Consider the following 27,337-nt stretch of genomic DNA (forward strand, 5'->3'; position numbering starts at 1 on the left):
TTGCAGGCTCTCCCACCCCCATTTCACAGATGAGGAAACTGAAAGACAAGCCTTTCCTCTCCAATCTCCCAGTAACGAGGCACCCTTCCTCAGTCTCTGTATTTAAACAGTAAACAAGAATGAAGGTTCTTCAGAGATGTCCTGCTGAGGCACTGACTCTGTGAGGTCTATAAATACTGAGTCACTCAGGAGACATGGCTAGATCTGGGTTAGAAACTCTTCTTACCCACTACTCTGGGCAAGGCACCGCTGTCTCTATGGGCTTCGGTTCTCTCCTCAGTAAAATGAAAGGCTTGGCTTACAGCATCATGGGATTTTAGCAGATAAGCAGACAGAAACTTTAGAAGGTAATATTCTACCAGCACTAAGTCTTAAAATAATAAAGTTGACATTTTCATACTCTGAAGAGGTTACACTAGATGGCCCCTAAGATCTTTTCCAGATCCCCATCTATGATCCCATATTGCTTTGAAGTTTGCAAAAACACTTGACAACAAACCTGTAAGACAGGTGCTACTCTTATCCCCATTTTCCAGATGAGGAAACTGAGGGTCAAATAAAGTACTTGTCCAAGGTCACACAGTTAAGTGTCTGGGGCAGGCTTTGACATTAGGTCTTCCTGACTACAAATCCTGTAGATTACATTGCCCTTGAATCTTAAGACTTATTAAGTCCCCATGTACAAAACAAATCACCTTCCTGAAACTCAGCCTATCTGGAAAAGAGAAGCAATATACTGGTGATGTAAAAGCAAACAAAATCACTTTTTGTTTTAACAAGAGAAACTGTGGCATAATGAATAGCGCTGGCCTCCGAGGTTTCAAGTCCTGTGGCATCTTGGGTGAGATATGTAACCTCTGAGGTCTCAATTTTCCTCATCTGTAAAATGGGAGGGTTGGACTATGGCAGAGTTGGACTATGCGACCTTGAGGCCACATGTGGTCCTCTAGGTCACAAGTACAGCCCTTTGATTGAACCCAAACTTCACAGAACAGATCCTTTTACTGAGGGGATTTGTTCCGAAGGTTCCCCATCCCTGGTCTATGGTTTCTGTGGAGCTTTCTAGCTCCACAAGCTATGGTTCTATGACCTTAAGGCTGTGGGACCCAAGTAAGTCACTTAAGTGTCCCAGGTGGCTCTCTAGGCCCCTAAGTTGCTGGGCAAAAGCTGATGAGCGTGGGGACACTTCCTTTACACTAATACAATCACAGGTCTGTTCATTCCCCAAAAGGGAGAATAACTGTGCTTTCAATTGCATTGTGTTCTTTACAGGAAAATTGTGCAGAAAGTCCAATTCTTCTCTCACCTCTTTCTGCTGCCCACTCCTATCCTTACTGAAAGCCCTGAATACCACCCTCTCCACAAGAGGCTGGTCAGATCCTTTAGAGACTTTCCCCAAATACTCCTGTTCCTAAGCTCAACCTCTTCATGCTTGGGACACAAAGCGAGCCGGTAGGCAGCTGGCAGACCTAGCAGGGAACACCTGTGGTATTGGGGTGTGGTGGGAACCTGGGTGGGGTCAGGCGCTAGCCTTTCTCCCTGCAGCCTCGAGCCAGAGACCATTCCCAGAGCAGGGAGAGCAGGACACTGGATAGCTCAGAGATTTGGCCTCTCAGATGGGGTTTCCCTGTGTCTACCTGGGTACTCCAACTCTGACTTGGCAGGTGTGGGCCTGCCCCCATCTCAGGAGGCCTCGCCTTTGCCAGACTTATCTCTCCCAGCACCCCCATGAGGCAGATCAGATTTCCCTCCATTGTCGACTCACGATCAAAAGCCCAGTCAGGCTGGGGGCCAAAGCCTGCCTGCATTGGATTCCTTGGCATGAGCAGAGCTCAAACAGTCCTCTGCCCATAGCTCCTATCTTCCCTTCTGCCCTGCAGACCTCCCCACCTCCACCGAAGGTCCCAGAATCAGCCCCTGCCCCCATCCAAAGCCTTAGGCTGGGACCTCTATAGTACAGGGCCCAGGAGGGAGTCACTGCAGACACTCTACAGGAGCTTTCCTCCCAGGGCTTGAAGCCCCGCCCAAGTAATTTTCCTTTAAAGGGAGAGGAGTTCTGCCTCCTCACTGGAATCCACACTGCATACCTTCAATCCAGGTTTCCTAGCTTTCCCTCCATAACCTCCTAGCTAATGCCCACGGGCCATCCACACGTCCTCGCTACTCAACACCAGCCCAAGTGGAGAGGTTCAAAGGTCCCTCAGATAGGAGAGGACAGGACGCGTTTCCATTATTCCCTAGCAGAGCTGAGATGGTCCAGCTACTCCCAATGTCCTAGCACCCTCTAATGATATGTGGACAGACATGTCAGTCCCCTGAAGGCCAGGAAGGATTCCAGCTTCTGGGGAAATAAGTTTAAACACCCACTGACCGAGAGCCTTCAATAGAAAGTCAGGAGACCTGGGTCCGGTGCCCAGCTCTGCCACTAACTGTCGATCAAAAACATCATCTCTCTGGGTCTTGGTTTTCTCTTTTGTAAAATGTAGAGATTGAACAAAATGATCTCTAAGGTTCCTCTCACATTCTGTGTTCACTGACATTCTCTATCCTAAGGCCCCTCCCAGCCCTGACATTTTGTGTTCTAAGGGCCCTCCCAGCTCTAACATTCTGTGTTCTAAGGCCCCTCCCAGCCCTAACATTTCTCTGTTCTAAGGCCCCTCCCAGCCCTGATATTCTGTGTTTTAAGGGCCCTCCCAGCTCTAACATTGTGTTTTAAGGCCCCTCCCAGCTCTAACATTCTCTGTTCTAAGGCCCCTCCCAGCCCTGATATTCTGTGTTCTAAGGCCCCTCCCAGCCCTGATATTCTGTGTTCTAAGGCCCCTCCTAGCCCCCTCTCTTGTTCTATAGTTAGTTGTCCGATATTCTCTCCCTTTGATAAAGCCATAGACTCAGTACCCCAGAGCATTTTCTGTAACCAGAGCCGATCTTTGCTCACACTAGAGGCAAAGATCATCTGGGGCCTCCTGGTCTGACTCCTCCAGTCCTTCTCATCCTTTCCCTGCCTCTCTCACCTTTTCTTCCTATGGGATTGCTATGGTCCCCTGCCCCTTAACTTTGTGTCTCTTCAATGTTATTCTCCAGCTTTTACATCTCCTCCCAGCTTCCCTTGGGTAGGAAAATGTTCCCCATGGGGATCCCACTGGTGGATGCCATCTGAATGCCGTTTGAAGGAGTGGGGGATGTTTAGCCTACACTTGGAGGGAGGGCCAGAGATGGGACCTCATAGTTACCTTCCAGTCTTTGGAGAGCTATTATTTGGAAAAGGAATTAGCTTTGTTCTGCTTGGTCCTGAAGGGCTGAACCGTGAGCAGTGGGTGTTTGTTCTAGCAAGGCAGATGTAAGTAAATCCATCCTAACAAACGGGATCTTTCTGTTAGAGAAATGGCTTCCTTCTCCAACCAAGGGTGCCCAAGAGGACTACTTCCCTTCCCACGGAGGAGGCCCACCTTGCCATCACTGCCGAAAAACTCTTGCCCTCTGATTTCCCTTTGACCCTAGGGTCCCGTGATTCTCTGAGGGGAAGAAACTTGGCCTGTGGGAAGAGTTCTGGTGTCAGAGGACTGGGTTTGAATCCAATGTCTGGGTGACCTTGGGGCTTGTACTAGATGGCTTTAGAAGTCCCTTTGTACTCAACAGCCATGATCCCAAGATCCATAATGAGGGACAGAAGAGACGGATGAGTGAAGCATTTATTAATTGCTTACTGTATGCCAGTCACTGTGCTAAGTGTCAGGGATACAAAAAGCAAGGAAGACAGTTGGGATTGTCAAGGGACTTACATTCTAATGGGAGAAGGCCCTTAGGTAAGACTAATTTTACCAATTTCACTCTGCCCCAACCCAATTTCTCTTCCTGTGTCAGAAAAGCAGGTTGAATTGAACAGAGGACAGAAATAGGATTCAGAGGCCAATCTCCTTATTTTACAGATGGGGAAACTGAGGCACAGAGCAGTTAAGTGACTTGTCCAAGGTCACACAGGTAGTAAGTGACTGATTCAGAACTGGAACTCAGGTCCTGTGATCCCAAGTTCAGCCTGCTGCCTCTCCTAATACTGTTCAATAAACTCAGTCTTTCAAGAACTTTAGAATGGTCTTCAATCTCCTCCATCCCTGGCCTTCAGCAACTGCCCACATTCCACATTCTCCCTACATTTTCCAGCTGACCCAGGGAGTTTGGTTATCACACACATCCATCATGGTCTGACCTTGGTGGTTTGAGCTTTTCTCAGTGTGTGGGAATCCTTTACGTCCCAGGACTTAGAATGAGAAGGAGCCTTAGCAGTCATAAAGGGAGCTAGGTGGCCCAGTAGATAGAGTTTTGGGCCTGGAGTCAGGAAGACTCAAGTCTGGCCTCAGATGTTTATTAGCTGTGTGACCCTGGGCAAATCACTTCACCCTAGTGGCCTCAGTTTCCTTATCTGTCAAATGAGCTGGAGAAGGAAATGGCAAATCATTCCAGTGTCTTTGTTAAGAAAACCCCCAATGGGATCACAAAGAATCAGACATATGACTGAAAATGACTGAAATAGAGGTCACAAGATCACAGATCAAAGCTGAAAGGGTCCTCAGAGATCAACTAGTTGAACCTCCTTCTTGTATATAGAAGAAGAAATGGAAGCACAGAGAAGTGACTTGTCCAAGGTCACACCAGGTATGAAAGTAGCCAAGCTGGGATTCATAGGATTGGAGCTTGGTGGGACCTCAAAGGTCCCTTAGTCCAAATTACTCTCTTTGAAGAAGGGAAATTGAGGCCAGGAGATGGACTGCATCTTATCCAAAGTCACACAGGCAGCAAATAGCAGTGCTGGCGCTTGACCTCAGACTTTCGGGGCTCCTCATCTGCCTGCTTTCCTCCATTCTGCCCCAGAATGCCCAGACATTCAGGCTTCTCCCCCTGCTCACAGACCCATTAGCAGGGGCCCAGGCTTTGGCATCTCCCTCTTATTCTGGAAACCATTTGCCTGGTGTTGGGCAGGGGTAGGAGGAGGGGCTTCTTCCTTGTGTGTTTTTGATTAAGAGGAGCCCAGAGGCCTTCACTGTACGATGTCAATGCCAGGGTATAACAGGAAGTCTTCAGTGGAAGACAGGACAGGTTTTTAGCTAAAGTTTGACTTGAAACAAGCTGAAAGACAGGTCCTTGCAGACGAGATGATCCAGTGCTGGGGCAAGAGCACTGAACTGAGAGGCAGAAAACCTGCGTTCAAATCCTGCCTGGCATCTGTATGACCTCAAGTAAATGACAGCTTCAGGGTCTTTAATGATACAAAGAGGGTCTTTTATGGCCACTTCTAGTTCCAAACACAAGGATTTCTATTCATAGCTTGTATTTAAGGTTTGCATCACCTATGAGAAGAGATTGTATGAGAGTCAGAAGGTCCTGGGTGGGACAAAGTCCCACCCCTCACAGGTACTGGCTGAGTGGCCCTTAACCTCTCACTGCCAAGGGCATTGAGATTGTCTAATCTCAATCAAATCAACTCAGACCAAGTGAGATAATATTTGTAAAGTGTTTATAGTAGGCACTTTACATTGTGCTCATTCCCTCCCTCCCTCTAGGCAGCTCTTAGTTACAGAACAGGTACTGTGCTTTGTTTCAAGGGGAAATGTCTTCATTGGAAGTGCCTTAGGCTGGAAAGGAACTCAGAGGTCAAATAGTTCAACCCATTCCTGAAGAAGACTATCTCGGTAAATCTCCATAAGTATCATCCAGCCTTTGCTTGAGGAGTCCTAATGAGAGGAAACCTATCATCTCCTGAGACAGCTGGGTAGGGAAATGGGCAGAACACTGGGTCTGGAGTCTGGAAGACCTGAGTTCCAATCTAGCCTCAGAAACTTACTAGCTGTGTGTCCTTGGGCAAATCACTTAACCTTAGCCTGTCTCAGTTTCCTCAACTGTAAAAATGGGGATAATAATCAGGTCCCTACCTCTCAGAGCTGTTGTCAGGATCAAGTGAGGTTCTTTCTGTAAAGTGCTTAGCACAGTACCTAGCACATAGTAGGTCCTTAATAAATGCTTGTTTCCAGTCTCTGCCCAAAAAAGGTGTGTGTTTGTGGGGGCTTTTGGGGGGAGGAAGGGAACTTGCTCAGTGATAACATTTACAAAGGGCTGCAGGTAATGGACCAAGGATCCTTGCTGATACTGTAAGGCCAGGATGCAGCTGAGTCTGGGAGCTTCCCTGAGGACTCTTGATGCCTGGATTCAGACCCCAGCTCTGCTACATCTTCCTGCCCTTTGACCTTGAACAAGCTACTCCCTCTCAGTCTGGCCTCAGTCTTTTTATCTGTCTGCAAAATGAGATGGCCTAGATAATTCCTAATGTGCCTTCCAACCCTAAACACAAGGATTTCTTTGGGAAAGAGGCAGGAGCTGATTCCACATTAAAGAAGAGGAAACATGGGCACACAGATGTGGAATTAGAGGCCCCTGCTCTCTGGGGTCATGAGCTGAGATCAGACACTGTCCCTCGTCTCTCTGACCCAGCAGTGACATGGGATCTCAAAAGAAAACACAAAAGGAGACTGGCCCCAGTGAGGGGCTCATTCAAGTGCTTGAAGTCATTCAGGAAATTCCCCTATTTCACTGAGATTTACATAACATGATCAACTTACTCTGACCTAAACTAGAAAATTTGCTTTGTTGAAATCTACAACAAAGCATGTTTAGTTTAAAAAAAGGGGGAAAAAACATAAATCAAACCAGCAAATGTTTTACCAGGAGATACCCCATCCTCCTTCTCTCCAATCTGACTCTTTGGGTATTTTAATTTGTAGATATTAATGACCTGCTTCTTTCTCAACGGTGATCAGAGAATTCCCTACCTAGCAGGTAAACTTATAGGGAGAAACCACTCCATGCTTTGCAGCACATTCTGGACAGCAGACACAGTTTGTCACTTGAACCAATCAGATCTGCAGTTGACTGGGATCTGATAACCTTATAGCTAAAGCATCAGATGAGAGAATCAGGATTCAAAAAGATTCAGGCAGACTAGCACTCTAGGGCTGAGCTGACTGAGGTAAGATTGAACAGTGATAATTTTTTTACAAAGTCTTATACTTGGGTTCAAAAAATCAATTTCCCAAGTATGAGATAAATGTAAAGTTTTATACTTGGGCTCAAAAAGTCAACTCGAGAGTTGGTCGAAAATTCAGAGCTAGAAGGTATGTTGGAGGTCATCTAATCCATTTTACTGATGAAGAAACTGGAGGCCCAGAGAGTCAAGAGACTTGTTTGAAATAAGAGGTGTTGAGAAACATAGGATTTGAACCCCAAGTCGTCAGACTGCAAATCCAGTGTTTTTTTTTTTTTACTTCCATGGGTACCATTTCTTGTATTTCACAAGTACAAGATGGGAGAATCATGGCTAGATAGTGGTTCATCTGAGAAAATATCTGAATTAGTAGTGTGACTTGGCAGCCAAACACCTGAGCCTAATTTGGATTTCTGTAAAAGAAATCACAGTGTCCAGGAGAGTCCTGGAGGTAATTCTGCAGTCCTGGTCAGACCACATCTAGGATAGTTTGTTCAGGGCTGGGGACCACATTCTAGGATGGCCATGGATAGATGGATATCTCCATAGGATAGCTGGAGAACTCCAGAAGATGGGAGCCAAGAGAGTGATGGGTCCTGAGGTCATGCTCCATGGGGGCTGGTTAAGAGGACTGGATATGTGGTGCATGGCTTGGAGAAGGGGCACCATAGCTGTCTTCAAAAGGGTTATTGTGTCTGAGAGGTACACAGTTGGGCACACATGGTCACTGAGGGCAGGACTAGAACCAATGGGTAAATGTTAAAGAGGGCAAATAGAGGGCAAGAAGAACTATCCCCAAGTGGGCATTTTTGTTCAGGTATGAGTTGAATTGATCAGTCTTCTTCCAATTCTGAATGTAATTGTTCAATAATTCCTCTCACTTGGTCATGACAATACTTTGGCCTGAGTGTCAGGATTGGCTATTTGGGCCTGGAAACACCCTGCTCTGAGTTTCAGGGGCTAAGGCAATAGATGGGACTTCTCCACAGAAGAGCAGGATCCCTAACTTTGGCGGGGGAAGGATTGCTCCTGGGAAGGGGGCTAAAGTATGGTGTAAATGTTTGTTTCCCAACACTCCTTCCTCCCCCTAAGTACTCCCCTCACTGCCACCACACACACACACACACACACACACACACACACACATACACACACACACAGAATCAATCCCTATAGATCTCTCTGGAAATCCAAAGTCTTAAACTCATTTCCAGAGATTCCCTGAAGGCCCCTTGGCAGGTGCTGCTCTGACTCTCCCAGCCCCAGGCTGCCAGCAGGGGCCCAACTCCATCAGACCCATCTTTCCCTTTGCTTTCACCATGGGTCTCTGGGACACAGGTGCAGCTTTGAGGATTACAGAGAGATCGAAGAAAAGGATTTCTCCCCAACCGTGTTCCAGATGCAGCCTTTCAATCTGGGTAATGTCCCCCTGGCCTGTCTCTGCCATCTGCGCTGGCTCTGGGGCTTTCCTGGCCAGTGGATCCTGATTGGTTTGGGCAAAGCCGTACAGGGCTCTGCCACCAACAGACATGATGCTGCCTGGGGGCCAGTGAATGCAGCTGGTCTGACAAGGATTTGGATTGCTCTGGGGGCTTGCAAAGTTCATCTCCCCACTTGTTCCACCCCAGAATCCTGGCCCTTTCCTTGAGTCAGTATGATTCAACATCAAGTTCTGTCTACCCCAACTGTGGGTACATCTATTTGGGGGCTTTTAGTGGGTAATATAGGGCAGCTAGGTGGTGTAGTCAGTCATCTTCCTGAGTTCAAATCTGGCCTCAGCCACTTACTAGCTGAGTGACCTGGGTAAGTCACAGAACTCTGTTTACCTCACTTTCCTCATCTGTAAAATGAGCTGGAGAAGGAATGACAAACCACTCCAGTAACTCTGCCAAGAAAACCCCAAATGGGGTCATGGTGAGTTGGACATGACTGAACAACAACAATGGATAATATGTTGAACTTGGTGTCAGGCAAGTATTGGTTTCATATGCCACCTATGAGATCTCCTAGAGACCATGGGTAAGTCACTTAACTTTTTTTAAAAGTCTCATTAATTTTCTTAAAACCAGTCATTTCTGGAAATATTTCTTCCCTCCTTCAAATTGAACCCTCCTTACACAATTTCTTTATGCCTCAGTTTCCTCATCTGTAAAATGGGTCAATGATAGCACCAGTGTCTACCTCATAGGGTGGTTTTAAACTCAAATGAGCTAATATGTATATGACAGTTTGAAAACTTTAAAATGCTAGATGAACGTCAGTCATTATCGTTATTTTCCAGGGTTCCATGCTACCTGTTACGGTGTGGCAGAAAGAGTACTGGGTTTGGAGGCAAGAAGACCTATTTTCAAAGCCTGGCTCTCTTACTTATTACTTGTGTGACCTTGAGCAGATCACCACCTCTTTGGGTCTCAGTTCCCTTTTCTGTTAAATGGGTGTCACCAATTCTACAATGCCCATGCAATTGTTTTATTGTGAAGCCAGCACTATACAAATGAAACTCATTAGGACCGTGTAATCTTGGGCAAGTTACTTAACCCCAATTGCTTTAAAAAAAAAAAAAAGAAACTCATTAGGACAATAGGACATTAGGACAATAGGACACAAAGCTGGCTCAGATGTCAGAGTCTTTCTAGCTCAGCCATTCCATCTGACAGAGAAACTGAGGCTCAGCCAGGTGCAGTGCTATCCCTAAGATCGCACAGATAGGATCAGAACCGGGCTTTGAACCCAAGTCCTGTGCCCCTTCAGAGTCCATGTTTTCCTTTATGATCATTTCTAGCTTCCCTGAAAACCTCAAAGATCTGGTCTGTTCTTTTGTTTCCGTTATACATTTAACTCTCTTCTGTCTCTTTTCCCTCCTTTCTCGAAAGTTTTCTTAAATTCTTTGGGCAAGTTAGAATTCTGCTCGGCGCTTAAAGATTGGAGTTAATGCTGAAGTGAAGGATTTCTTTCTCTGGAGAGTTTTTAGAAAAGCCTCTGTGTCTGGGCTGTAGGGCACAGGGATGGAGGAGGAGTGACAGTCTGGCCATTCCTTCAAGTTCATGGATTCTGCCCGGCTGGTAGAGAGTGGTGCTGATCTCTACCGCTCCTAGTGGCCATTCCAGGAATCAACCTACCTTTTAGATCTCACCTTGACTGAATAGCAAGAAATCTAGATGCCAAATTAGGCTACCTAAGCAGCTGTGGCCTACCATACCCCATTCCTGTAAGCAACTTAGCTAATTCAAAGGTAACCAGTGAGAGCCTATCTGTACCGGGGCTTCCTGGGAGGTGCTAACCAATGAAACCCAGAACGTCTAGACCAGAGCGCAGGGTGACTAATGCCGGCTAACCTGCAGTCCCAGCACAGCCTCCTCCCTGCACACCCTTCCCTGTGACACACCATGTCCTGGCATGTGCCCCTCCTCCTCATAGATCTCAGCAGGCACAGCCTGCATCCAGTCTAGCTGGCTCAAGACTGGCCCCCACCCTTCACTGTCAACTGATAACAGGTCAGATTATGGTAGGGAGGAGATGAAGGACGAGCAGCATGCTGGGGAACAGGAGATTTCATCTTCCTTGACTATGGAGCCATCCCTTTGTGAGATGCCATAGTCTAGGAGAGAGAGTAATTCTAGAAGCACAGGTGGTTGGTCACTTATTTCAGTCATGTCTGACTCTCTATGACCCCATTTGGTGTTTTTTTGATAAAGATACTGGATTTATTTGCCATTTCCTTCTCCAACTCATTTGACAGATGAAGAAACTGAGGCAAACAGGGTTTAAGTGAATAGCCCAGGGTCACACAACTAATATCTGAGGCTAGATTTGAACTCAGGTCTTCCTGATGCCAGGCCTGGCACTTTACGTACTGTGCCACCTAGCTACCCCCAGAGTCATAGGAGCTGTGTTCAAATCCAATACTGGCACTATTTACCTGTGTGATCTTGGGCAGGTCTGAGGCACTGAGGGTCCTCCTTTTGTGATCTATAAAATGAGGGTCTTGAACAAAGAGGCTTCAGTAGGCCCTTCCTATTTCCAGATCCCCTCCCATCATTCTGTGATTCTATGTACTATCAATCAGCAAACATTTATTGAGCACCTACTAAGTACCAGCTACTACTGTATTAAGTGCCAGGAATATACAGAAAAACCAAGGAGCTCTTGGCTTCAAAGAGCTCCCATTCTAAGGGAGGAGACAACTTGCAAACCGCCCCCCCCAAAAAACTATACACACAAGATCTATCCAATGTTAATGGGAGGTAATCTCAGAAGGAGATAGGGAGGGGAAGCAGGGAAAGATGGGAAAAAACCTTCCTACTCTCAGCAGAATGGGTTCATTCACTCATTCCCCAGGTCTGAACTGGGGACCTGTTGGCATTCTACTCAGTACTCTCTAAAGGTGGAAAAGACTATTTTATCGATGGGGGAACTGAGGCTCAGAAAGTTTAAGTGACATTCCCCAAATGGCAACCCTGGGGTTCAAATCCAGGGCTTCTGATCCCAAATCCAGGCTATTTTCTGCTAAACCATGCTAGACAGCAATGAATCCCTGTCCCCTGTCACCCATTTACCCAAGGATAATAACCCTGTCGGCCTCAGTTTCCTCATCTGTAAAATGATCTGGAGAAGGAAATGGTAGAGCACTTCAGTATCTCTGCCAAGAAAACCCTAAATGGGGTATGAAGAGTCAGACATAATGGAATAACAGCAACTACTCATACTATAATAATACTTTTATTATAACTTATAAAATTCCACCTTTTATAGGAAGCTTTTCCTAGTCCCTCTTAATACTAATGCCTTCTCTCTGAAATTCTTTCCAATTACGCATCTTACTGGTACATAGTTATTTACAAGTATAGGAACAAATAAAAAAAAACCCTCTGCCTGGCATTCAAAGCCCTTCCTAGACTAGCCCTGTCCCAGCTTTCTAGTCTTTTTACATCTCCTTCCCTTTGGTCTTTGAGTGACACCAGCCTCCTGCCCCTATCATGAACAAGACCCTCATCTCTCAGCCTCCACCATTTTCCCTGCCTGAGCCGCATTCCTCTTAAACTCAGCCTCTTGACTCCTTTGGCTTTCTTTTCTTTTACAGGAAGCCTTTCCCACCCTCTCCTAATTCCAAGCTCTTCCCTCTGCTAATTATCTCCGGAATAGAATTTGTTTTGCATATATTTGTTTGCTTCTCTTCTCCCCCGGTAGACTGTAAGCTCCTTAAGGGCAGGGCCTGTCTTTTGCCTCTTTCTGTATCCCCCCTAGTGCTCAGCACAGAGTCTGGCACACAGTAGGCACCTAATAAATGCTTGTTGACTTGACAAAACTTATGCTACAATGAGAGCGAGTATTTATTTGACACTTTTTATTTACTTCTGTATGCACATGTTGTATCTCTGAAAGAATGGAAGTTCCTGGGGGGCAGGGATTGTTTCATTTTTATTTTTGCTTTGTCAGTGACGGTAGACCATACTTGATAAATGTCTGTAGATCGGGGGAGCAGCATAGTCTAATGGGGAAGTGGGGGCTCATGGACCCCTTTGGCAGTGTCGTGGAAATGTATGGATCCTTTCCCTGAATTACATTTATTTTTTTAATGCATAAAAAAATAAAATCCGGGGGATTCCAAAGGAAACCAATTATCTTGAAATATAGTTATCAAAATATGAAAGTTCATAGACTTCAGGATGCAAACCCCAAAGTAAGTCTGGCCTCAGAATGAGGACAAATGGGTCTCAATCCTAGACAAAGTCCCATAACCTCTCTGTGTCCTGGGGCAAGTCTCAACTGTAAATTGCAGAGCTGGGCTGCACCTGCTTGGGGAGAAAACATTTTCTCTGTGGGAGTTCCCTATGCCAATGCAATCACAGGTTTGGTTAAAAAAAAAGATAAAAATAATATTAATAATAACTGAAGTTTCTATGGCACCTGAAAGAATTTATTAACACCAGCTACACCCAGTGTGGTCTAGCCTCTTAGCCCCGTGGTACAACAGCAATAAATTAGAATGATGAAGCAAGGGTTGTTATATACATGTACACCCAGGCCCTTTCATCCCCTGAGGCTGAGACAACTCCCCACAGAATAATTATGATTCCTCCCCTTCCCCACCCCCTCCACCCAACTCCCTGGCCAAGCCTTTTGTTTTCAAACATAAGGCTGAACCCATTTTGCAGATCAGTAAAACTGAAGCTCCAAGAAAATTTGGGTAACCCCGTCAGAGACTCAGAAGGCTATGTTGGGATCCAGGAAACAACTGTTGGTGTCTGGATTTCCCTCCGCTCCCACCCTTATCCAGGCCAGTGAACAGGCTTCAATATTGTCATATCAGAAAAAGTGGCAGGGTTTTCCTCTCCTTTGGGAAGGGATCCACGTCTGGCCAGGTTGGTTTCTCTGCAGCTGTGGCCCAGCCATCACTGAGCAGCTGCTCCCCTTTCCCTCAGGTTAGGGCAGAGCAGGTTTTAGGCCTCGGAATCTGTACTCCCCCAACGGACCAGCCTCTCCCTGTGGGGAGGAAGCCACATGACCAGGTTCTGGGAGGCCAGCCCCCTGTTTGCTGTAGCACTTGCTTTAATTACGGGCTTCATTAGCCAGCTAGAATTATAAGCATGTTTACCGGGGTGACGGATGTCCAGAGAACAGTTCAGCCTGGGCTCTCTCCTGTGCATTTACCTGGGGAATATTCCTGAAGTAGCCTGACCATCCCCTGAGAAACCAGGAGGGATTGGGAGCCTCCAAAAAAGACTTATATGCAAAGGATTATGGTCTTAAAGCTGGAAGAGACTTCAGAGACCATCCAGACAACTCCCTCATTTTATATATGGATGAAGAAATAGACCTAGCAAAGGGAAATGACTTGCCCTGGATGACTAGCTAGTATCTGAGGCAGGATTAGAATAAAGGTTTTCCTGGCTCCATATCCAGTGCTCTCTCTGCTAAACCACCTAACCTTGTACTATTTTCTTAGAAGGTGTGGAATTCTGGGACAGAAGCAGAACTCCTATTGCCCTTTCTGGGGTCTCTGTTCAATGCCTGGTGAAGAGAGGACAGTGATATGGGATAGAATCCAGGAAGAAGGAAGGAGCTAAAGATAGGCGTAGACCCTGGGCATTAGAGGGAGCTTCATGGAGACGATCTAGCCCAACAACCTCATTTTAAAGGTGGGGAAACTGAGGCACAAAGCAATGGAAACAACTTTCTTGTGTTGGCATAGTTAGAGAATGGTAGAGGATGTGGAAGTATATTCCAGGACTGAGGGATAGCCAATGAGATGGGACATGGAGGGTCATGTCCAAGGGACAGAAAGTGGCTGGTTTGGCTGAACTGCAGAGTGTGAGAAGAATGGAAATGTAGAATAAGGTCTTTTGACACTAGGCCCTTTGTTTTTTTCAATTATCCTGTCAGACTCTCAGTGTACTTCCCTTGGTCTGCCAGCCTCCACTGTCTCTCCTTCCTCCAAAGAAACCCCCCCAGAGTATGTGTCCAAGGTATGGGTCTGCTTCCTTGGACCTCCCAGTTCTCTTTACTCTTAATGCCTTCCTTCTGACATCAATTTGAACTTATTCTGGACAGATCTTGTTTTGATATAGTTGCTTTAATGTTGTCTCACCCATTATAATGTGAACTCCTTAAATGTAGACTGTTTTTTGCCTTTGTATACCCAGTGAAGAGGCAGGTAAGTGGCCTACTGCTTAGAGCACTGAGGCTGGAGTTAGGAAGACTCATCTTCATGAGTTCAAATCCAGCATTGGACACTTACTAGCTGTGTGACCCTGGGCAAGTCACTTTACCTTATTTACCTCAGTTTCCTCATCTGTACAATGAGCTAGAGAAAGAAAGAGCAAATCATTCCAGTATCTTTGCCAGGAAAACCCCAAATGGGGTCTCAAAGAGTTAGACAGGACTTAGCAACAAAAAATCCCCAGTGCTTAGCACAGTGCCCGGCATGTAGTTGGTGTTAACGAATGTTTGTTGACTAGCTAGATGAATGACTGCTTCAAACAGGCCTCAATTCCCCTCTTCTCACTCTTGCTCTCCCGAATACCCTTGATCTCTGTCTCACTCCTTCCGTCAGCCTTAAATTTTCACTTTGGAAAAAACCTTCACGTGGCACATCCTCCATGGTTGCCATCCATAGCTACCATCTTGCTTGTCTCTTTCTTGCCACTGGTAGACTTCCACTACCTCCACTTCTCCTACCTCCTCCCCCCCCTTCACTAGGCTTGCAATAAGTATCTAATACAACGGCCCCTTTTCTGAGCTCATTCTCCAGAGCTGCTGCAGAATCCACCGCTGCTGACCATCTTCTCAGACCTCTTTTCTCCTGGATATCTGTGCAATAACGCCATCCCATCTTACCTACATCTCTCTGATAGCCCCTTATCTCCTTTGATGCCTTTGGTTCTCCCTGAAGTGGCTGGATCCCTTGGCTCAGCCCTTGGTCTGACTAACTGCTTCCACAACACCTGCTCCCTTGCCAATCTTCCCCCATCCCCATGGCTTTAATAATCTCTACTATGTGGGTAAAAGCCAAATCTAAATTTCTATTCTGATTTCTTATCTCAATAGCCAGTTCGATCCAATCCAATCCAAGAAACATTTATTAAGCACCTACTATGTGCTAGGGATATGATTAACAAAAAGAAAGGCAGTTCCCACCCTCATAGAGTTTACAATCTAATGGGGGCAACAAGATGCAAAAGGAATCAGGAAAGCCTCGGGACAAGGAAGAGACACCAGGGGATAACCTGCTCATCTTCCATGGAGTTGAAACCAGGCAGAGCAGCAGATACAAAGTGGACTGGGCTGAGTGTCCATTTTCTTGAAATTTCAATGCCTAAGGGCAGCTAGGTGGCACAGTGAATACAGAACGGCCCTAGTCAGGATGACCTGGCCTCAGACACTTGACACACCCTACTAGCTGTGTGACCTTGGGCAAGTCACTTAACCCCAATTGCCTTGCCTTCCCCCCTCCAAAAAAAAAAGAAATTTCGATGCCTTGCTTTATATATATATTTGGTGTTTGCTGATTGTGAACATGTTGTAGTTCTAAGATGGAATGGAAATTTCCTGAGGATTTTTTTAAATTGTAAAGTCAATGTTTGTTGAATTGAATGGAATGGGCCATGGCCTAGTGCCTTCCTGATGAATCTGCTATACTTAGCCATCAACCCCTAGCCATTAGGGGCACAGTTTCTGAGCTGGTGGCTCTACGTCTGCTGCTCTCTACTCCTGGATCTCTAGTTATGGGCAAAGGGAATAACCTGCTTCCTTCTCCACTGAGCTCCTAGGGGCAGAAATCTGCAAAGGGCTTTGCTCCCAAAGGGACTAATTATCACTAGTTCCAAAAGTACTTGTATTCTCTGGATTCTCCCTTAATTAGCTCTTGGTATCCTTTGACCAGGAGTATTTTCATAACAGACATTAGGTAGAACTGGCCTTCACTTTCAAAAGTTCCCTATTAAGACAAACCAAAGCAAGAAAAAGTTTAGCTAAATCTTGAGGTTAAAAAACAAACAAACAATACAACTCTTCATGACCCTGTTTGGAGTTTTCTTGGCAAAGGTACTAGAGTGGTTTGTCATTTTACAGATGTGAAAACTGAGATAAATAGGGTTCTGTGACTTGCCCAAGGTCACACAGCTAGTCAGTGTCTGAGGCCAGATTTGAACTCGGGAAGATCCACTGTGCTGCCTAGCTGCCCCCTTCAGGGCTAGGAATTGCCAATTGATGGTGGTTCCAAATTAGTCAATCAATCCAGCAGTCAAGAACAAGGAATTGTATTCTCCTTGGAGAGCTGGGGGATTTTTTGGAGGGTGGGGTGGGCAAGAGGGATCAATGTAAAGCTAGAAAGGACCTTGGGAAATATCCAGTTTTAAACCTCTCATTTTCATATGAAGAAACTGAGGCACCCAGCAGTTAAGGGTTGTGCTCAAGACATCACCTGGGTGTTTAGAGAGTCACAGGCCCTTTGATTCTACATTTAACTTTCTTTTATCTATAGTCCTGTATGTTCAGGACAGTATGGTGGCATGTTCTCAGTTATGTACTGTTAAGAATAATGTCTTTAAACGTATAAAATGAAATACAGAGGATTTCAAAGGAAACCAATTATACTGAAACACACACACATGTACATATATATGTGTAAAATTAATAAACTTCAGGTTAAAAACCTCTGAGTCTCTATGATTCTGTGTCTTCCTATACCATGCCGATGCTTCCAAGCATACTGCTAGGTGGATAAATTAGTAATCATTCATTCATTCATTCATGCTTGGTTTGTTACTGTCCTTCATTCTCAAAGAGGACCAAAATGACATCACTATGCTAGAGTCTAGTTTCAGTGTGTCCAACTGTGACTGATCAGACCAGCATGAGCTCAGAATGCTCTACCACAGGTCAGGCACAAAGAGTCCATGAGAACATTTGGGATGGATACTCTAAATTTGTGCATCTCAAGTTTCTTTTGAACTACTTCAATCCAGCTTTGCTCATAGAGCACAGCGCCTTCTCTGATGTGGGGGAAAGGCAGAGTGATTTTTCCCTTGTTCAATGGAAGTAATCATAGGAGATAAGAAAGGCAAGATAAGGGTTTTTATTATGTTAAACTAAGTATAAGGAAACTCGTCTACTTTCTGTTATAACTTTTGGTAGTTTAAAATTAAAGTTTCCCTGAGTGTATGGAAGGGGAGTTTAGGACTGACAGTGTAAGGATTGGCCACTCTATCCTGCTCCCCACCTCTATAAAAAGCTAAGTAGTAAAGGCGGGAAAATCGAATTGCACAGGAGCACTGGTTCTCAATCCTGGATGTCCCAGACCCTGAAGATAGAGGCCCAGGTCTGTCTGGGAATAAGCCCAAGTGAATACTGGGCATTGGGCACCAAGCAAGTGTAATGGAAAGGGTAATTTGAAGGTCTTCCCTGACCCTTAATAAGTCTAAGGGAATTTGAAGACCTTCCCTGCTTTAAAGATATCCCCTGCCCCTAATAGGCTGAATGTAATCACATGGAGCCTGCAGTGGGAGGAGTTTGCTGAAGGGTGGAGTAGAGCCCACAGGAAACTGGGAGTCAGAGTACTTAGAGACTGGAGGGAGGAAAGGACATACCCAAGGGATACAGTTAGGCTTGTGAGTAATAGTTGGTTTGTGGGAAGGCTAAAGGATATTGTGGCTCTCTGTGCTGCTATGGCTTATTAACTTCTTTGCTACTATGATGGAATTGGATTACTGGTTTTGGGATTTGGTTTTCGGGTGTCTGAATAAATGTTTTGCTTCTGTATTATTTATGGAGAGTCTATTATATTTTGCCATTGAGCACTATGCCAGCATATTTACAGTGACCATCAGCTCTGTTAATATTGTGTCGGCACTACAGTGAGATGGTCCCATTGATTGGCAAGCAGAATGACTGAATTTGTGATAGAACTGGAGCCTCTTAGAAGCTAGGATTAGAAAATGTTAGAACATGGAAGGTCAAAGCTGGGAGGGACTTTGGAGATTAATTTCTTCATTTTGGAGATGAAGAAATAAGTCCAAGAAAAATGAAATGACTTGTTCAGTTACACAGAAATAGGACTAGAACATAGGCCTCCTGTTTCCATTTCCTTTGTTCCCTTGCCTTACTCTTGGTAAAACAGACTGTCTTAGCACTACATAATGGGTACTTAATAAATATTTGTTGATTGATTGATGAATAAATAGTCATGGTCATTCCTACTCAGAATTCAAGCTCTTCTCATCTTTGTTTTCATCCTTTCCTTCCATGTTGGAGTCCATGTTCTCTGATTTGGGCCCACCACAGGGGCCATAGCAGCATGGCCTATTATCCTGAAGAATCCCATCCATCTGTACCTCTGTGCCTCTAGTTATAAAAATTGGTATAAAAACTGATAGTCTTTCAGAGTTTTGGTTCCCAAAAATTATATCCTTGCTCCCCTATAGCAAAAGCTGCCACTTTACCATCCGAGTCTATCACAGAAAATGATAGGAGACAGAAGGGTCCCCACCCTAGAAAATAAAATTTGTAGGTAGAAGAGCCATCCCTAGGGTTCAACAAATGATGTAAACACCCAGCTATGCCACTTATTTCTCTGTGACCTTGGTCGGCAGTTTCAAAGGCACTGTTTCCTAATATGAAAAATGGAAACAATAAAAATATTTAGCTCACAGCATTTTTGTAAGGCTCAAATGAGATAATATATGCAAAATGCCTTGTTTACTTTATAGCCCAATAAACTTTGAAGCACAGGGGTTCCCCAAAAGTCTCAGTACAGTTTTAAGCTTTATTAGCTTTTAGGATGCTCCGTAGAAATGTGAATTATTTCAGTCAATTAACAAGCATTTATTAAGTACCAACTGAGTGAAAAGATATTAGAGAGATTTGTTGTTGTTCAGTTGTGTTTGACTCTTTGTGACTCCATTTGGAGTTTTCTTGACAGAGACACTGGTTTTCCATTTGCTTTTCCAGCTCATTTGACAGATGAGGAAACTGAGGCAAACAGGGTTAAGTGACTTACCCAGAGCTACACAACTAGTAGGTATATACTGGAGTGGTTTGCCATTTCCTTCTCCAGCTCATTTGTCAGATGAGGAAACTGAGGCAAATAGGGTTAAGTGACTTGCCTAGAGTCACACAGTTAGTATCTTAGACTGCCTTTGAACTAGGGGCTCTCTGAGTCTAGGCCTGGATTTAGATTGGATAAAGTGCCTATTTGCCAAAAACAAAACAAGATAAACACTGTTCTTGTCCTCATGGAGATTATAATCTAAGGGGGTGGGGGCAGATAAAGGAAAAGAAAGTAGAAAAAGGGGAGGGAGAATGATGATGATGATGATGATGATGATGATGCCTCCTATTTCTGTAGCACTTTAAGGACCACAAAGCTCTTTCCCTGCACACTGCCTCTTAACCATCCTCATCCTTATCTTCATTTTTTTCATCCCCACAGGTTTGTTGTGAAGATTGAATGAGATGACGGATGTAAAATGCTTTATTACTCATAAATTGTGGCATAAAATGAGCTGTTATTATTGCTATTACCTTTACGAGGCACAGAATGAGTGAGGGCAAGAAGCTTAATGTGTATCTAGGGACACCGTGCCCCTGCCTTTGGGTAAGACCATCAGAACCACTCTAGAAAGGTCAAAATGACTTCAGAATTGTTATGGACTTTCAAACCCCTCCATCTGAGTCAATGGTGATTCAGTCCAGCCAATGTCCAGCAGACACTCATGATGACTGAAGGAAAGGGGGATTGATGCTGGGGGAATGCTACCCAAAGACAGTCACCAGAAAGGCTAATGATAACTCGGACTGTGAGAGAGAGATGGGAAATGGGCAATAGTCCTATTGTCTTCTGCCCTCATTTACTATCTAGAACATTGAGAATGGTTCTAGGTACCACATTCTAAGAAGCTCATGGACAAGATGGAGCCCATCCCACTAAAGATAATCTAGAAGACTAGAGCTTTGAAGACTATGCCAAAGTAGGACTTATTGAAGGGACTGGAGATGTTTGGCCTGGAGAAGAGAAGACTTAGGAATAGAAGGCCATGATGGCTGAAAGCCTTTGGAGGGATTAGTGGAAGACAGATTCAAATTGTTCTGCTTGACCTTAGAGCTGGGGTGGGGACCCTGTGGCCTTGAGGACACATGTGGTCTTTTAGGTCCTCAAGTACAGCCCTTTGAATCAGTCAGGTTCTCTACCCCTGAGTCAAAGGGCCACACTTGAGGACCTAGAGGGCCACATGTGACCTCAAGGCCACAGGTTCCCCATCCCTCCCCTAGAGGGAAGAACTATGAACAATGGGTAGAAGTTATAGAAAGGAAACTATTTTGGTTTGAATTAAAGAAAAGTTTCCTAATAATCCAAGGGGTCAAGAGATCACATGGGCCATCCTGAGACACAGGGATTTCCTTCTCACTTAGAACCTTTGGTCAGGGACTTGTTGCATATGTCACAGAAGGTGAATGTTTGATTAGATGACTTCTCCTCTTCTGAGATTCTGGAACTTCCAGGACGTATCTCCAAATGCCCACCAGGAAAGAGATTCTAGTTTTTCCCACTGGGGGACTCATGCTCACCTATGATTCTTTCTTTCCTCCACTCTTTATACACTGCCCTCATTCTCCCCAACTCTATACTTCGAGTGGCCTACACCATCAAAGCATAGGGGATAGAGAGAAAGCCAGGACATTCAAAGGGCAGAGGACTCTAAAAGCTGGAGAAAACCCAAGGGTGTTCCATTCCAGGGATAAAACTCAGGCCACCCCTCCAGACCAATTCATTTTTCATAACCAGGAAGCCTGGGGCTGAGCAGGAGACAGCATGGGCCATTATTTGTTGTTAGTACTAATAAGAAAAGAGATATCATTATAGATGGGTTCATGATTAAAAGGTCAATAATGAATGTTATTAGAGAAACAGAGGCCTAATCAAGAGATCAGAGGCAGCAGACACTGCCTTTGGACATCATTCCCCTCATCAGCCTCCCTCTCCCTGAAACATTATGAATGCCTGCAGGAAAATTGGCTGGACTGCCCCAAGAGGCAGGCAGTTCACTCAGTCCTTCACTCACTTAACAAACCCTTATTAAGCACCTATTATTGTACAGCTTTGGGCCTTGGGCTAAGCACTAGAAGAGATAGAAAGATAAAGCCTTCTTATATGCCACTACCAGAATAAGCTTGCTCATGCACTGGTCTGGTCTTGTCATTCCCCTCTGAAATCCTCAGGGTTTTCCTATTGCCTTTTGAGTAAATTTCAGACACCTGGGCTTGGTATTCAAGACCTGCTCTATTTCCTAATTATCCTGCCTTTCCAACATTATCAGCTAAAACTATCCCTGTTCTCCATCAGCTAAAAGCACCGGAAGACCTCCTGTGGCTGGATGATGTTACATCTGGAAGTCGACTTTGAAAGATATTCTAATCCTAGCTCCCCATTCTACAGATTAGAAAACTGAGTTCCAGAGAAGCTAAGTGACTTGATCAATGTCACACCACTGGTACTTTCAAAGAGCTGATGATATTCAAAGAGCTGGGAAACAATATATGTAATATATATGGGAAAAAAAGGATGAAGAGAATTAAAAAAAATAAATAAGCAAACAAATAAAATAAAAATAGTGACATATGAGATAGAAAGGGAGGAAGGCACAAGCAGATGGGCAGAATCAGGAAAAGCTCCATAAAGAAACTAATGCTTGAGCTGAATCTTAAAGAAAGAGAGTGATGATTCTATGAGGTTAGAGGTGAGAGAAAAGTACATTTCAGGTCTTAGGGGCAGCCAGAGCCAAGTAACTGGGATGGGAAGAGTGTCTTGAAGGAGAAATAGAGGGTAGGCCAGTTTGGCAGGATAGAAGAGGGGGCAGGATGGTGTGATGTACAATGAACCTGGAAAGATAGACTGGAGTCAAATTGGGAAAGACATTAAAAGCTAAAAAGAGGAATTTCTATTTCATGCAAGAGGTAACAGGCAGCCACAGGTGTTTACTCAGCCAGCCAATGAGTCAACAAATGTTTATGAAGCATTTGCCATGTGCTAGTTGCTAAGTGTTTGGGCTACAAAGAAAGGTAAAAACATTGCCTGCCCTCAAGAAGCCCAGATTCTAAATGGAAGAAACAACATGGAAAAATTGTATATGACATATATATATATATATATATATATATATATATATATATATATATATAATGGAAATGACATGGTCAGATCCGTGCTTAAGGAAAATCATCTTAGCTCTTAGCAAGTGTGTGGAGTATGGATTGAAGAAAGGAAAGTCTTGATGCAGGGAGACAGATAAGCTAGTGGTTTCAATAAACAGCACAGGAGGTGATGAGTGTCAGAACTGAAGTGATGGCAGTGTGAATAGAGAAAAGGGGCAGGAGAGAGAGATGTCTTTGCAAGATACGGCAGTTGCTGGAGGAGGGAAAACCAGAAGGGGAGGGAGAGAGAGAAGGGGAGAATTGGTATGGAGGGTGAGAGTGAGAAATTACAAACTGGGATGCTGAAAAGATGATGCTGCCTTCAACAGAAATAAGGAAGTTTAGAAGAGGAAAAGGTTTCAGGGGAAAGAAAATAAGTCCTGTCTTGGACACGTTAGATTCGATATATCTCTAGGACATTCCAATAGGAAATCGGTGATGCTGGAATGAGAGCTTTCTGGAGACAGTCAGAAGTGCAGTGATTTACTCAGGGTCACCCAGGTGTCAGAGGCAAGACTTGGACCTCAGTCTTCCAGATTCCAAGTCTAGTACTCTGTTCACTGATTATCCCCCATAGTTTCTCAGTATTTGATTTAGTAACTCAGTTTACAAGATGATTTCATTGCCAAAAAAAAGAAAGAAAAGAAAAAGGAAAAAAAAATGCTATGATGATATATTCCAAAGTCAAATAGATAAATGGTTTCTGGATTACCCGTGTACCTGTTCCTGCTCCAGTAGGGCAGATAATTGAGAGCTGACTAGCTATGGATTATTTTAATTAAAGCATTTTTATTAAAGATTAGGCTCATGATTGTTATTCTTTTCAATGAGCCAGCACACTGGGGGATCAGACAGAATGCAGTCTTTTCCCCAGCCTTTTGGCTTGTCACCGAGGAAAACACTTCACTGCCTTTCTTTGGCTTAGCCCTCCCTTGCTAGGAGGGCATCGATCTGGTGGGCAAACTTGGATGACCTCTCTCTAACACAAGACGCTTGTTTCTGGGGCTTCTTTTGTGGGCTGTGGTCAGACGTCTTGGCAGGAGCCCCTGTGCCGGATGCCTGATTCTTTTGCCTGAAGAGAACATTACAACTTCTGGGCCAGCTGAGTGTGCCCTGACAGGCACTGATCCCTGTTGGATCAGAAAGTGGGCTTGCCCTCCCCTTTGGTCCAGCTCCTTTTTCGAAGAGAAGCCCATATTCCAAATATGACCCTGGTTATAAAATCTAGAGATAGAGGGAGACTTGGTGATTAATTAGTGCTGTCTAATGCCCTTAACTACAGCTAATGAAATGGAAGACTAGAGAGGGGAAGGTCGTTTAGAGTTGGATATGTCAGAAAAAGAACAAAAATATTTAGATTATATATAGATATACACATATATGTATATGTATAGAAATAAATATATCTATCTCTATCTATATGTATGTATCTCACAAAACAAAAGTCATTAAGGATACTCAATAATTATAAAGAGTATCAAGGGTCTTGAGACCAAAAAGTCTGAGAACCACTGGCCTACAGCATTGAGAGTTTGAATGACTGTTCTGGGGTCACATAGCTAAGACTTGAATACAATTTTTCCTAGATTCAAGGCTAGTTTTCTATCTTCTCTACCATACTGTTTCCTGATATTTTAAAATACATGATAATCATATTTCTCTAGCATTTTCCTATTTCTTTTTTTTTTTTTGGAGGAGAGAAGGCAAGGCAATTGGGGTTAAGTGACTTGCCTAAGGTCACACAGTTAGTTGTCAAGTGTCTGAGGCTGGATTTGAACTCAGGTCCTCCTGACTCCAGGGCTGGCGCTTTATTCACTGCGCCATCTAGCTGCCCCAAGGCTTTTTTTTCTTTCCATTTTCCTATTTCTTGAAACACTTTTCCTTACAACTACCTTGTGAAGTTGGTAGAGCAAAAAATATCCCTCCTCCATTTTAGACAGGAAGAAGCTGAGTCTCCAAGAGTTTCAATGACTTGTTGAGGTTCACAGATTTGTGAAACAGAACTGGGATCCTTTAGGTCTCTCTAGAACAGGGTCATTATTCAATATTATTTCAATATAGGTGTTAGGTGGCACCATAGTGCATAGAGCACCGGACCTAGAAGAAAAGTTCCAATCCAGCCTCAGACATTTACCAGCTAGTGTGACCTTGTGCAAGTCACTTAACCTTTGTCTGCCTCAGTTTCCTCAACTGTAAAATGGGGACAATAATAGTACCTACCTCCCAGGATTGTTGTGAGCATTGAATGAGAGAATATTTGTAAAATGCTTTGCAAATCTTTTTTTTTTTTAAGCAATCAGGGTTAAATAACTTGCTCAAGGTTACACGGCCAGTTATTTCTGGGTGGGTGCTAAGTGTCTGAGCCCGGATTCGATCCCCAGGTCATCCCGACACTAGAGCCGGTGCTCTTACTCGCTGTGCTACCTGGCCGCCCCTTTGCAAATCTTAAAACACTATATAAATGCTGGCTGTTATTGTTATCATATAATTGCTTTTCTTTCTTATCTTATGCATTTTATTTATGCACTAGAAGATTTGATTCTGAAAAGAGGTCTATAGGCTTCATCAGACTGCCAGAGGGGTCCAGAACACAATGTTCATATTCTCTACTCTAGAATAACAGCCCCAAAGTCTTCTCCTATTGAATGAGCTGGCCAGTATTGTTTCCTCAACTTTGTGCAAGGGAAGAACACACTGACCTAATCCCTGCGAAAACTGGGGAACTTTCCATCTCATAAAGGAGACAAGAAGCTTGGGTCAGGGTGATTCCAAGTTCTTAAGGAAGATTCAGCCAATACAAACTGGAAAGGGGATCCTAAGGAAGCTACAACATCTCCCTCTTGGCCTTCCTTCCCTCAGATAAGCTGGCGAAAGGTGCACCTTTGGTCTACCCAGGATATCTCTGGTGTTACCAAACACCAGCTGCTCCATCGACCTTGAGTGGTCCATGGGCTGTACCCAGCTGGTACTCTTCACTCCTCTCAAAGAAACAGACATTTATTAAAAATCCTCAGCCAACAAGCATTGACTAAGTACTTGCAGGCCCTGGGATTATCTCTGGGGAACTGCCCTCAAGAAGCTTACACTCTAACTGGGGAGACAATATGTAAATATGTAGGTATAGACAGATTGTGGTGGCTGTTCATCTGGGGCCCTGACTGTCCAGGTCAAGTCTGTATATAGGAGATCTGTACAGAATGGGAGGACGTGTGAGAGGGAGGTGCTGGCATTTCATGGAAAAGAGACACACTGGCCAGTGAGTGCTGAAAGCAATACAATGGGCCTTTATTAGGCCTTTATTCACAAGCACAGACTTATGACTCATCTTGGAACAACTGGGGCCATGAGGAGTAGGGCACATGTCCATTCAGATTGGACACAAGCATACAATTAGATGTGAGGGAGTGGGTGGAAGGGCCGAGGTATCAGGTTACATTAGTAACTCAGTCCTCAGAGGGATGTCCAGGCCTACTACTATGACACCAACTATATGCCAAGTATTGTGCTAAGTGCTGGGAATGCAAAGAAAGGTAAAAGATGGTCTCTGCCTTCAAAGAGCTCACAGTCTAAGGGGGAGAGGGGAAGCCAGCATGGAAACAGCTACGTACCAGTGAAAGTCCGCAGCAGGACATTAGAATGAAGAGGGATTGGGAAAGGCTTCCTGTAGAAATCGGGCAGCAGAGATGAAGAGGGAAGGCATTACAGGCCTGGGGACCACCTGGGAAGGGATCAATGACCCAGTACATATGGCCCCCTGGTCCCGTAGCCAGGATCTCCCTTCTTCTGTGTGGTTAACAGCTGGATCATCCCACAAGTAATGCCAAAGCAGGTCAGAGGTTTTATAGGAAGGAACGAGGCCTCTTTTAGGTAGGATTGACTGGTTTCTTTATCTGATAGGGGAGGCAGTGTGGTAAGAGTAAGGCAAAGGGCAGCTTTTTCTGGAGTCAGAAGGACCTGCTCTGCTACGTACTCCCTGTATGTCCTTGACAAATCAGTGGAATGGGCTATTTTAGGAGGCAGTGGGTTCTCGTTCTTGGAATTCTTCAAGAAGAGGCCAGATGACCACTTGTCAGGTATGGTACCAAGGGGGTTCCTTTTAGGGATAGAATTAGATAAGATGGCGGCTGAGGTCCCTCCCAACTTTCCATTTCTGTGATTTAACTTCTCTGGTCCTCAATTTTTTCATCTGTTGGATAAGGAGGTCGGTCTAACCAACATCCATGGTCCTTCCAGCTCTACATCTATATTATTATGCTCTTAGGTCACAGGCAAGGAGATGCTGATTAGCAAGATTTTGTGGGAGTTGGGAATGTCTGGTAAGGAGGGTTCCAGACACACACACACACACACACACACACAAAATCCTGAGAAGGGAAGAAGGTGTAGGAAGTAGGAGGGTTATGTCAACATCAAGAGTTCTTAATTTTTTTGGTGGGTCCTAGATCCTTTTGATAGTTGGGTAAGGCCTATGGACTTCTCAGAATCATGTTTTTAAATGTCTAAATGAAAAGGTATAGGATTGCAAAAGAAACTGATTATATTGGAATATGCTTATCTATTTACCTATCTACCTATCCATCCATCCATCCATCCATCCATCCATCCATCCATCCATCCATC

General features: G+C 44.5%; 1 protein-coding gene across 1 annotated transcript in view; it reads right to left on the reverse strand.

The window, feature by feature from the left end:
* KAZN (kazrin, periplakin interacting protein) overlaps positions 1 to 27,337 on the reverse strand; it is a 635,662-nt gene that overhangs the window by 221,636 nt on the left and 386,689 nt on the right. The window lies entirely within an intron of this gene.

The sequence above is a fragment of the Petaurus breviceps genome, unplaced genomic scaffold (genome assembly GCF_028583685.1).
Source record: "Petaurus breviceps papuanus isolate PSGF00001 unplaced genomic scaffold, PetGlider_PUasm1.0 91041, whole genome shotgun sequence".
NCBI lineage: Eukaryota > Metazoa > Chordata > Mammalia > Diprotodontia > Petauridae > Petaurus > Petaurus breviceps.